The sequence below is a fragment of the Triticum aestivum genome, chromosome 6B, assembly GCF_018294505.1.
Source record: "Triticum aestivum cultivar Chinese Spring chromosome 6B, IWGSC CS RefSeq v2.1, whole genome shotgun sequence".
Lineage (NCBI taxonomy): Eukaryota > Viridiplantae > Streptophyta > Magnoliopsida > Poales > Poaceae > Triticum > Triticum aestivum.
In genome coordinates this window covers 680123473-680133732 of record NC_057810.1, presented here as the reverse complement: position 1 = coordinate 680133732, position 10260 = coordinate 680123473, and the positions used below count along the sequence as shown (strand labels likewise).

General features: G+C 47.2%; 1 pseudogene; it reads left to right on the top strand.

Annotated features, from left to right (window-relative positions):
* Positions 1-573: 573 nt before the first annotated feature.
* Positions 574-9759, top strand: LOC123139187 (linoleate 9S-lipoxygenase 1-like; annotated as a pseudogene).
* The last annotated feature ends 501 nt before the right edge of the window (positions 9760-10260 follow it).

The following is a 10260-nucleotide window of genomic DNA, read 5'->3' as shown; positions in this document are numbered from 1 at the left end:
TGTGCTACATCCATGGACATGGCCTCCTCCTGCGACGGCGGCGAAGTCGTTTTCAGTTGCAACCATTGTCGTTTTTTGCTACTGCCGAAGAATTTTTTGCTACATCCATCATTCACAAGGCGACGATGGCAACGGCGTGATGACGATTTTTGCTACAACCTTGTGGAGTTCTGCTACAACCGTCAACATTTTTTGCTACATCCATTCTTTCACAGCGGCGACGCGGTTGTTTTGCTACATGCTTCATGGCTTAGTTGCGACCATTTGAGCTACAAGCCTACAACCACGACATGAAAATGCTACAACCATTTCACCAATTTGCTACAGCCGGCATTCTTTGTTGCTGGAACCAGTCGAGCGTCCGTGCGACGGAGCTACATCCATGGAAACAAATGGGACCATCTCTGCCGGAGCTATGGCCATCTTTACCGGAGTCGCGCCCGCCACCACCGAAGCTGCGACGTCATCACAGGGGGAGCTGGAAGCCTGGAACCACGGGACACGCTGCTGCATGCGTGAAGCCGGTGAGAAATACAGGAGACCGGCGGCGATGGCGGCGACCGGCGGCGACCAACGACGATGGTGGCGACCGGTGGCAACCAGCGGCGAGGGCGGTGCTTCGAGGCCGGGCCGGGTGCTCGTCCATGGGGGCGCTATAGGGATTTGTTCTTCATAGAAGAAGGCATATGCGGGAGGGGGAAGGAGATCGTACAGCTACAGATGGACTCATCCTAGGCTGCTGGTGCGACCGGCCCAAATTTGGGCCGGCGCACCGGCGCGTATCACGCACCAATAAATATACATGCATGTGTACTTAAATTTTGGCCGATTTAGTAGTTGTGTATTAAAAAGTGACTTGAATGCATGGGTGGTGGCGCAGCCCATGTGATGCGCATGGACTGCCGGTTGACTCCCTGGCGCCAAGTCTTTTCTAAACAGTACAGTTCGAATTAACTGGCATTCCTTCCAACACCAAACGCTCACACTGTCAAGCTGCCCAGCCCAGGTGGTGTGCTCATCCATCGCCACTACCACTGCAGTGTAGAAGAAAGAAACAGAGACCACACCAAGAAGGATGCTGGGATGGACAAACTGTCGGGGTCGGGGAAGAAGGCTCGACTCAAAGGCTCCGCCGTGGTCCTCAGCCGAAAGGTGCTCGACGCCAACGACCTCACTGCCACCGTCGTCGACAACATCCACGAGATCCTCGGCAACAGCATTACCTGCCAGCTCGTCAGCGCCACCGTCACTGATCCAAGTATGTCTATGTTCTCCACCATCTTTTTTTTTCTCTTTTCTCGAGAAGATCAATAGAGAGGGTATATGTGCACTACAGACAATGGCGGCAGGGGCATCGTGGGGTCAGAAGCGGCCCTGCAGCAGTGGCTGGCCAACCTGCCGTCCCTGACCTGCACGGGGGAGTGCAAGTTCAAGGTGAGGTTCGACTGGGAGGTGAAGAAGCAGGGCGTGCCCGGTGCCATCATCGTCAAGAACAACCACAGCACCAAGTTCTTCCTCAAGACCCTCACCCTCGACCACGTCCCCGGCCGCGGCACCATCGTCTTCCTTGCCAACTCCTGGGTCTACCCCACCACCAAGTACCACTGCAACCGCGTCTTCTTTGCCAACGACGTGAGTCCACAACCACCATCGCCATCCCCATTCGGCCGTAGCATTTCAAAAAAAAAAAAAAAGAGGAGTGACTAGATCTCAGTCGACTGATATTTAACCAAGTCTCGTCAAGTGACATAACATGTAAAAGAGAAAAAAATTAAAAAGAAAATTTTTGCATGAACCTTAATATAAGATCTCATGAACATATCATCGATTATATGAGACTTTCAAAAAAAAAACATGTACTGATAAGAAAGTATGCATGCAGTCCTACTTGCCGAGCGAGATGCCGGAGGGGCTGAGGCCGTACCGCGAGGACGAGCTCCGGTGCCTGAGAGGGGACGACAAGCAAGGGCCGTACCAGACGCACGACCGCATCTACCGCTATGCCGTCTACAACGACCTCGGCGAGCCAGACCGGGACGGTGGTGGCAGCGCCCGTCCGGTCCTGGGCGGCTCCTCGGAGCACCCTTACCCACGGCGCGGCCGCACGGGCCGGAGCCCGTCAAAGAAGGACCCAAGATCGGAGAGCAGGCTGACCCTGCTGGAGCAGACGTACGTGCCGAGCGACGAGCGGTTCGCGCACCTCAAGATGGCGGACTTCGCCGGGTACTCGCTCAAGGCCATCGTGCAGGGCGTTCTGCCGGCGATCCGCACGTAGGTGGACCTGTCGCCGGGCGAGTTCGACTCGTTCAAGGACATGATGAACCTCTACAAGGGCGGCCTGAAGCTTCCCAACATCCCGGCGCTCAACGAGCTGCGCAAGAGCTTCCCCATACAGCTCATCAAGGAGCTGCTGCCGGTCGGCGGCGACTACATGCTCAAGCTCCCCAAGCCAGACATCATCAAAGGTACTACTACTACCTAAGGCGTTACCATTCGATTTGTTTCCATCAACTTGCATGGGATTGACTGGATTGTGTGATGAGATTTGAGTGACATAACTAGATGATGTCTTGTGGGTTGCTGCAGTAATTATGTTAAAAAATGGTAAATAGTTGCTAAAAATAACTAAATCTAATAGTATAAAAATATAAGCTTGAAAATCAATAAAAAAATGTCTAAAACTGTAATAAAACTTTTGAATTACTGTTAAAAATATCATTTCAAACAAAAATGTGAAGGATGACTATCATGCATGTATGATGTGGCATCGTTATATGTATAGACTAATGCAAAAATAATTGTAATTTATAAGTTCGCTTGTGTGATAGATTTTGAAATGTTTAAGCCTCCTTTGGTTTGAAGGAATCTTGTAGGATTTTCATTGAATAGGATTTTCATAGGAAAAAAAATCCTTTAGAACTCTTTGATTTGTAGGAATGAAATCCTATTCCTACGAAGGAATTCTTTCCATCTTTCATATTTTACAGGAAAGTAAATATTAGCTTAGACTCAATGAAAAAATTGCTATGATGTGAATCAAAGAGCATCACCTTTTCTATTTCTATTGGTAAGATTTCATATATGTGTCATCTCATTTTCTATGACTTTCCTATTTCTATAATTTTTCTACCCTATGAACCAAGGGAGGCCTTAGTTGGGATGTTAAGTTGAACACTTTGCATATTGAGAGAATTATGATCAATTTATTAAAAATGTAAGATGTAAGATATGCATGAATGCTGCAGAGAACGAGTCTGCCTGGAGGACGGACGAGGAGTTCGCCAGAGAGATCCTCGCCGGCGTGAACCCCGTATCCATCACGCGTCTCACGGTGAGTGAAGAAAAAGAAGAAGCAATCCGTCACAAAGAGCCCGTATCTCTAGCAAAGCTCGTAATATATTCATCAATATTATCTGATGACCTACTATGTACTACGAGTATACGCTTTACTGCAGGAGTTCCCTCCGAAAAGCAGCCTTGATCCTAGCAAGTACAGCGACCAGACCAGCACAATAACTGCACATCACATTGAGAAGAGCCTAGAAGGCCTCAGCGTTCAACAGGTACTATTTGATTTTATTTCATTTTTTAATTATTTGAACTACTTATCACATGTGTCACATGGTACAAGTACCATTCGACTTAACTAAGCTAATACGTAGTATGAACATGGGAAATACCCTTTGGCTCTCGCATGTATATACAATCTATATGGGGTATTTTTTTAATAATTAAACAAAAAGTCAAAGTACTTCAAAAGTATTTTTGGATTAAACTTGACTTACTTGCGCACTTGTATATAAATTTTCAAAAAAAAACCTACATTGACTTCACAACGAAAAAGACAAAAATTATTTGTTATTAACTATTCATGCTATTTTGACCGAAAATTTGTATTTTTTGAAAAGAAGTCAAAGAGGAATTTTATTTTTGTGAAACTTTTCTCACTATTACAATGAAAGGTCAAGTTTATTTGAAAAATATTTTCAGACATTTTTAACTTTTTGTTGAATTGCTAAAAAAAACCGTACATATGTACCCAGGAACCAAAGTTCCCCTCCGTATGAACATGGCAATCATCAACCAACCGTGAGATGCATGAATCTGAAATTTTGTTGTTTCTTATGTACTAGGCATTGGATGGCAAGAAGCTCTACATCCTTGACCACCACGACCATTTCATGCCGTTCCTGCTGGACATCAACAGCCTCGACGGTGTCCACGCCTACGCCACCAGGACCCTCCTCTTCCTCCGAGGTGACGACACCCTCAAGCCGCTGGCCATCGAGCTGCTGGCACCAGCTCGTCAGCCACTGGTATGTACCACCAGTATATAACACTCACTAGTAGAAAAACGACTTTTAGTACCGATTCGTAAGGACCTTTAGTACCGGTTCTGGAATCGGCACTAAAGAGTGAGGACTAAAGGCCTCCCCTCTTTAATACCGGTTCAACACGAACCGGGACCAAAGGCCCACCACATGGCACGAGGCGCGCCGTGGTTTGGGCCGGCACGGCCTCCATACGACTAGAAACTCAATCTCTAGTTGGGCCAGGATGCAGGCCCGTACGGCCCAGTAGGACCACAGGGCAGAAGACTGCAATAGGCTCACAAAGGCCTGCTTAGAGAGGAGCTCGACACGGTAGCCGTGGCGGGGCTTATAAACCGATGCGAGCTCCTCTCAACTAGCGAGGTGGGACTAAACATTGTGCACCGCGGGTGGCAGCGCGCCACCTTTAGTACCGGTTGGTGGCTCCAACCGGTACTAAAGGGGGGTCTTTAGTACCGGTTGGAGCCACCAACCCGTACTAAAGGCCACCACCTTTAGGACCAGTTCGTGGCACGAACCGGTACTAAAGGTTCGCCACGAACCGGTAATAATGAGCGCCGCCCGCTTGGCCGTTGGAACTGGCACTAATGATCACATTAATGTCGGTTTAATTGCAAACCGGGACTAATGAGTTTCACATTTGACCCGTTTTTTACTAATGACTTAGCGTAGTGGCATGGTATCACCAGTGTATATGTATAACTGCACGTACATGCATGGTGGCATGGTATCGTAGGCTGAACACACACGCTGTGATGGAGCCGTTTGTGATCGCGATGAACCGGCAGCTCAGCGTGGTGCATCCGCTGTTCAAGCTCCTCCAGCCGCACTACCGGGACACCATGACCATCAACGCCCTGGCGCGCCAGACGCTCATCAACGCCGGCGGCATTTTCGAGCAGACTGTCTTCATGGGCAAGCACTCGCTGGCCATCTCCTCCGTGGTTTACAAGGACTGGAACTTCACCGACCAGGCCCTGCCAGACGATCTCATCAAGAGGTAATTGATTAAGGGTGTGTTTAGGTCTCAGTCGACTGAAACTTAACCGAGTTTAAGTCAAGTGATATAACATGTAAGAAAAAAAAATTAAACGGGTCTCAACATAAGATTCTATGAATATAGCATCGATTTAGACTTGGTCAAGTCTCAGTCAACTGAGACTTAGCAATCTCGATTGATTAATTATGCATACGCAATTGCATGCATGCATGGTCGAATAACTTGAAGAGAAGGAGGATGTGTGGGGAGCGACTACTATAGAATCTGGGCATTGGGTGCAAAAATAGAAAAACAATCCTGGACTGTTGGATCTGAAATGAATGGCACAGATCTAGATGGAGGAATCTGTACTCACAGTTACATCATTCTATGCAAAAAGGTCCCTTTGCTCCTCATGTTTTTGCTTCGGATCCTTCTCCTCCGACCGACCTCCCCCCAATGGACGAGCGGCCGGCACCGGCCGAGTCCAGATCCGGTGCGTCCCCCCTCCCACCGCAGCTGCTCCCTGCCTCCTCCCCCTCCCCCTCCCACTCCGGCTTCCAGGTCCACCTCTCGTTCTGTCGCGCGACACAACATGGACAGGGATTCATCCGCCGTCGCCAGTCCTCCTACCCGGTGGCCGCGGGTTCCTCGCTCGCACAGCTGCCCGGAGGAACAATCTGGACTCCTCCGTGCCCGACTCCCATGGGTTGGCGATAGATCTGAAGACCCGTGGCACAGAGTTGTTGGCTAGTAAGCAGCCCGACGTCCGCACACGCCAGGTCTTCTTCCTTGCCTCCATCTCCTCACAGGCTCTTTGTAAAAGGTATGCTCCCCACTCCCCCATCTCCCGTAGATTTCTACTATGTAATTGGAAAGTCCACTTTGTATTTGAATCCGGGCACATGCCCAGCCAACGGAGCCGCTGGTTTACCACATGCTCTATGTTGCGCATGCATTTGACTCCACGAGTAGTTTATTACAAGTACTCCACTACACATTTCTTTGATTGATTTGGTTTTGGATATCCTTCAGTTGCGGATATCACGCGTGCATTGATCAAATGATTAACTAAATTTAGCTAGTTATTTAGCTAGCTTCTACTTCAATTGGTTTCAACCGGTGATTAAAAAGTGAATATAATTTCCCTTGATTAAGGAGCATAAGTAACAGAGACACCGGTCAATGGTGGGCACGTCATATGCACTTGTCCATCTAATTAACCTACATCATGTTTTGTTAATTAGCTAGTTAAAGGATTTGTTATTGTTCTGAGCTAGTGTGCTTGCTGGCTTGGGTATGCACATTCCAGATTTAACTAACAAAACTCGAGGCTTTGGATGAACTGACGCCAGTCAATTGTTTCACACTCCAGTAGGTAGCTGATGTGAGAAACCTGCAACTACTCAAGCAAGAGCTGCACCACCAACAGGCTTCTAATTTGCAACCTTGCAATTGGAGATGACTTCTCAATTTGTTTTGTTCGGGAGACTGAGAACTTGGGTATCTGGGTTTTGGTGTAGAGCACACTTTCTGCTCTGGTTATGAGTGTATGATGGAAAGTTTAGTGTTCTGGCCCCTACATTCTGCTGCTGCTCTGGTTATGAATGGAGGGAAGTAGTGCAACGTCGCCTCTTGAAGAGCCGACAGTAACAAGAACTGCAAATTGTGTACCAACACTATCAGGTGAGAACACCAATCCAAGAAATGGTAAGAATATTTATTGAATCAGAATGATAATCTGCATGACAGTCATAAAAACTGCCTTTAAATGGCTCAATGCCACTTGTTTATACTTAATATTTAAATATGTATGCTTTTAGGTGATCCTTAAAAACCATAATATGTTGATCGTACGTCTATGTACGCTTTCACCCCGTGTGAATTTGGAGGCTGTGTTCGTATTTTATCAAGGTACAGAGATCATCTTTTTTGCACACTCAGTATGTTTGTAGCTAATACTTCATGGCATTTCACATATATCACGGCCTAGTGGAGTGTCCAAACAAAAACTATTGATCTCCCTTCAGTAAAAAGAAAGTACTATTTAGCTCTTTCTAAGGTTTATTGTAGTTGCCAGTCCGCATACATGAGAGAACAAAACTACCAGTAGGTACATATCGCATTAAATAGACACACACTTTTCATGCTAGATGGCTTATCCATAATATCAAAAGAAGGTATGCAAGTCACTTAAGAGGATACAAGAGCGTTTGTTGATGTTAAAGAAGGTACAAAGCTATATCATGTGTACGAGTCTACATTCTAGAGATAGTTTCATGAACTATGATTAGACTAGCTAGATATGTGCAAAGATGTAACTATTATTGAGATCTGACAACTCTTCTGACACTAGAAAACTGAACCATAAACAAACCAGTTGGTTGCTACGTTTAAACATTTTCATTGTCGAAACAAAGAGACCAGATGGTTGCTAAACTGATTTGGCAATTTCCACGCAACCATGTATGCTGTTGAATATTTTACATGGAAGTCTTTGCAGATAAAAATGTTACAGCTTCTAGAGCATTCCTACTTGGAATATCCTAGTTGGAAATCTTAGCAAATAAAGGTGTTACAGCTCCAACCAGTGGTGCCATCATCTATATTTATTTGCTGCTCTTGAGTTATTTTGAAGAATTATTTACAGTTTCTAGATAATCTTAGTTGTTACTGTCTCACTTGGTTCTAAGCAAGTAAAAACAATATTTGTTTTGTGTGATCTTTCCCGAGCATATGAAGCTCCAGCAGCAAAGAAGCAGTATAAATGCAGGCAGAAGGATAGAACTTTTCTCTCATGTACCATCAGGACAGCGGCGTAGCCAGGATCCGGGCGGCCCTGGCCGTGGAGAGAAAATCTTTTGTTGACTGTAGCTACTGTATCTACAAGGGTAGCCCGGGGCCTGGCCACATCCTGCCTACGCCACTGCATCAGGATATCAAGGTTGATGTAGTTTTTGAGAGCAGTGCTTGTTCAGTGGTGAACATTTGAGTCCTTCACACTCATTCTTAGTGGTCAATTGGTCATGCACTATAAAGGACCTTTTCGTGTTATCTGTTATGCATCACTTCATATGTATGTACGCATGTCTCTTGTGTATGCCTGGGATGCTCCAGATTGACAAATATTTGTGACTGGGAAGGTCTAGTTTGACAAGATCTATGCAAGTGATGGTTTGTCATGTACTCAGATATTTCAAATATTTGTGCCTGGAATGGTCCAGTTTGTCATGTACTTGAAGGAGATGGCTTAAATTTCTCATCTTGTCAAATGTTTGTGATATATATTGACAATCATTGTGGTGATCAACATCTTTAAGTTTTCTTGAATAGTTAGTGATATAGTAGAAGCCAATACTGTACTTGAATATGCATGCAATTGCTATGTGCAAAGATGAAGCATCAACACGACAACACTGACGATTTGAAAATTAGTTACGTACAAAGGACAAATGAATAGATATGAGAAACTTCGGGTGTTTACTGCAAAAGTTGTGTCTTATATCTAACTATCTGCAGGGGGGTTTCCATGAAATGTACATTAAAAGACATGAGCTCCCTCCACTAGAATATGTGCCATTCATCTTAGATCCAATGGTCCAGAATGCATTTTTCTATTTTTGCAACACAAGTCCAGATTCTATCCTAGTCTCTCCCGGATGTGTGTCGTGTTGCAGAGGCGTGGCCGTGGAGGACCCGTCGCTCCCCGGCAAGGTGCGGCTGCTGCTCAAGGACTACCCCCTACCCCACCGACGGCCTGGCCATCTGGCAGGCCATCGAGGAGTGGGTCACAGACTACTGCGCCATCTACTACAAGGATGAAAAGGCCGTCAAGGGCGACGAGGAGCTGCAGGCGTGGTGGAAGGAGGTGCGCGAGGTCGGGCACAGTGACCTCAAGGACGCCGCCTGGTGGCCGGCGATGCAGACCGTGGCGGAGCTCACCAAGGCATGCGCCACCATCGTGTGGATCGCGTCGGCGCTCCACGCGGCCGTCAACTTCGGGCAGTACTCATACGCGGGCTACGTCCCGAACCGGCCGACGGTGAGCCGCCGGGCGATGCCGGACCCGGGGTCGGAGGAGTACGCGGAGTTGGAGCGCGAGCCGGAGCGCTTCTTCATCCGCACCATCACCAGCCAGCTGCAGACCCTGCTGGGCATCTCGCTGCTGGAGATCCTGTCCAAGCACTCATCCGACGAGATATACCTCGGGCAGCGGGACACGCCGACGTGGACGTCGGACGCGGAGGCGGTGGGGGCGTTCGGGCGGCTCGGCGAGAACCTGGTGCGGATCGAGAGCGAGGTGGTGGGCAGGAACAGCGACCCCTTGCTCAAGAACCGGATCGGCCGGCCAACTTCCCCTACACGCTGCTGTACCCCAACACGTCGGACGACAAGGGCACGGCCGCCGGGATCACCGCCAAGGGCATCCCCAACAGCATCTCCATATGATAATACTCTGTGATCCGTCCATCGTCCACGTTGTATGCATGCGTGTACCATTCTGTGTGTGTATCAGTAGGGTTGTGTTACTACGTACGTACTCGGTACTCCTACCACCCATTAAGTTCACATCAGTGTGTAACTGTACTGTATACTATTCCTCTATTCGTGTATTTGTTTCTCCTTTTGGTCTATTTGGGCTTTTAATGAGCGAGGGTCTGGTCTATTAGCGTATTTTGCTTGCTTGATTGCTGGTTCTTCGCTCGGTTGCTACATTCGTTCACCCGCTCGGTTTTCTCTGATTTGTTTTTGTTGTTTCTTTGTGTGTGTTTTTTTCATTCTTGGTTCATCTGGTGTTTTGGTTTTCACAGTACTCCACCGTTTTACATCAGTTTCATTCGTTTTAACTTTTTTTCACTATTTATTTTTCATTCATCTTATAGCGACCAGACCTCAGACAGTCTGATTTCTGTACATCAGTGTCATTTCTGGATCGGTAATGCTGACACG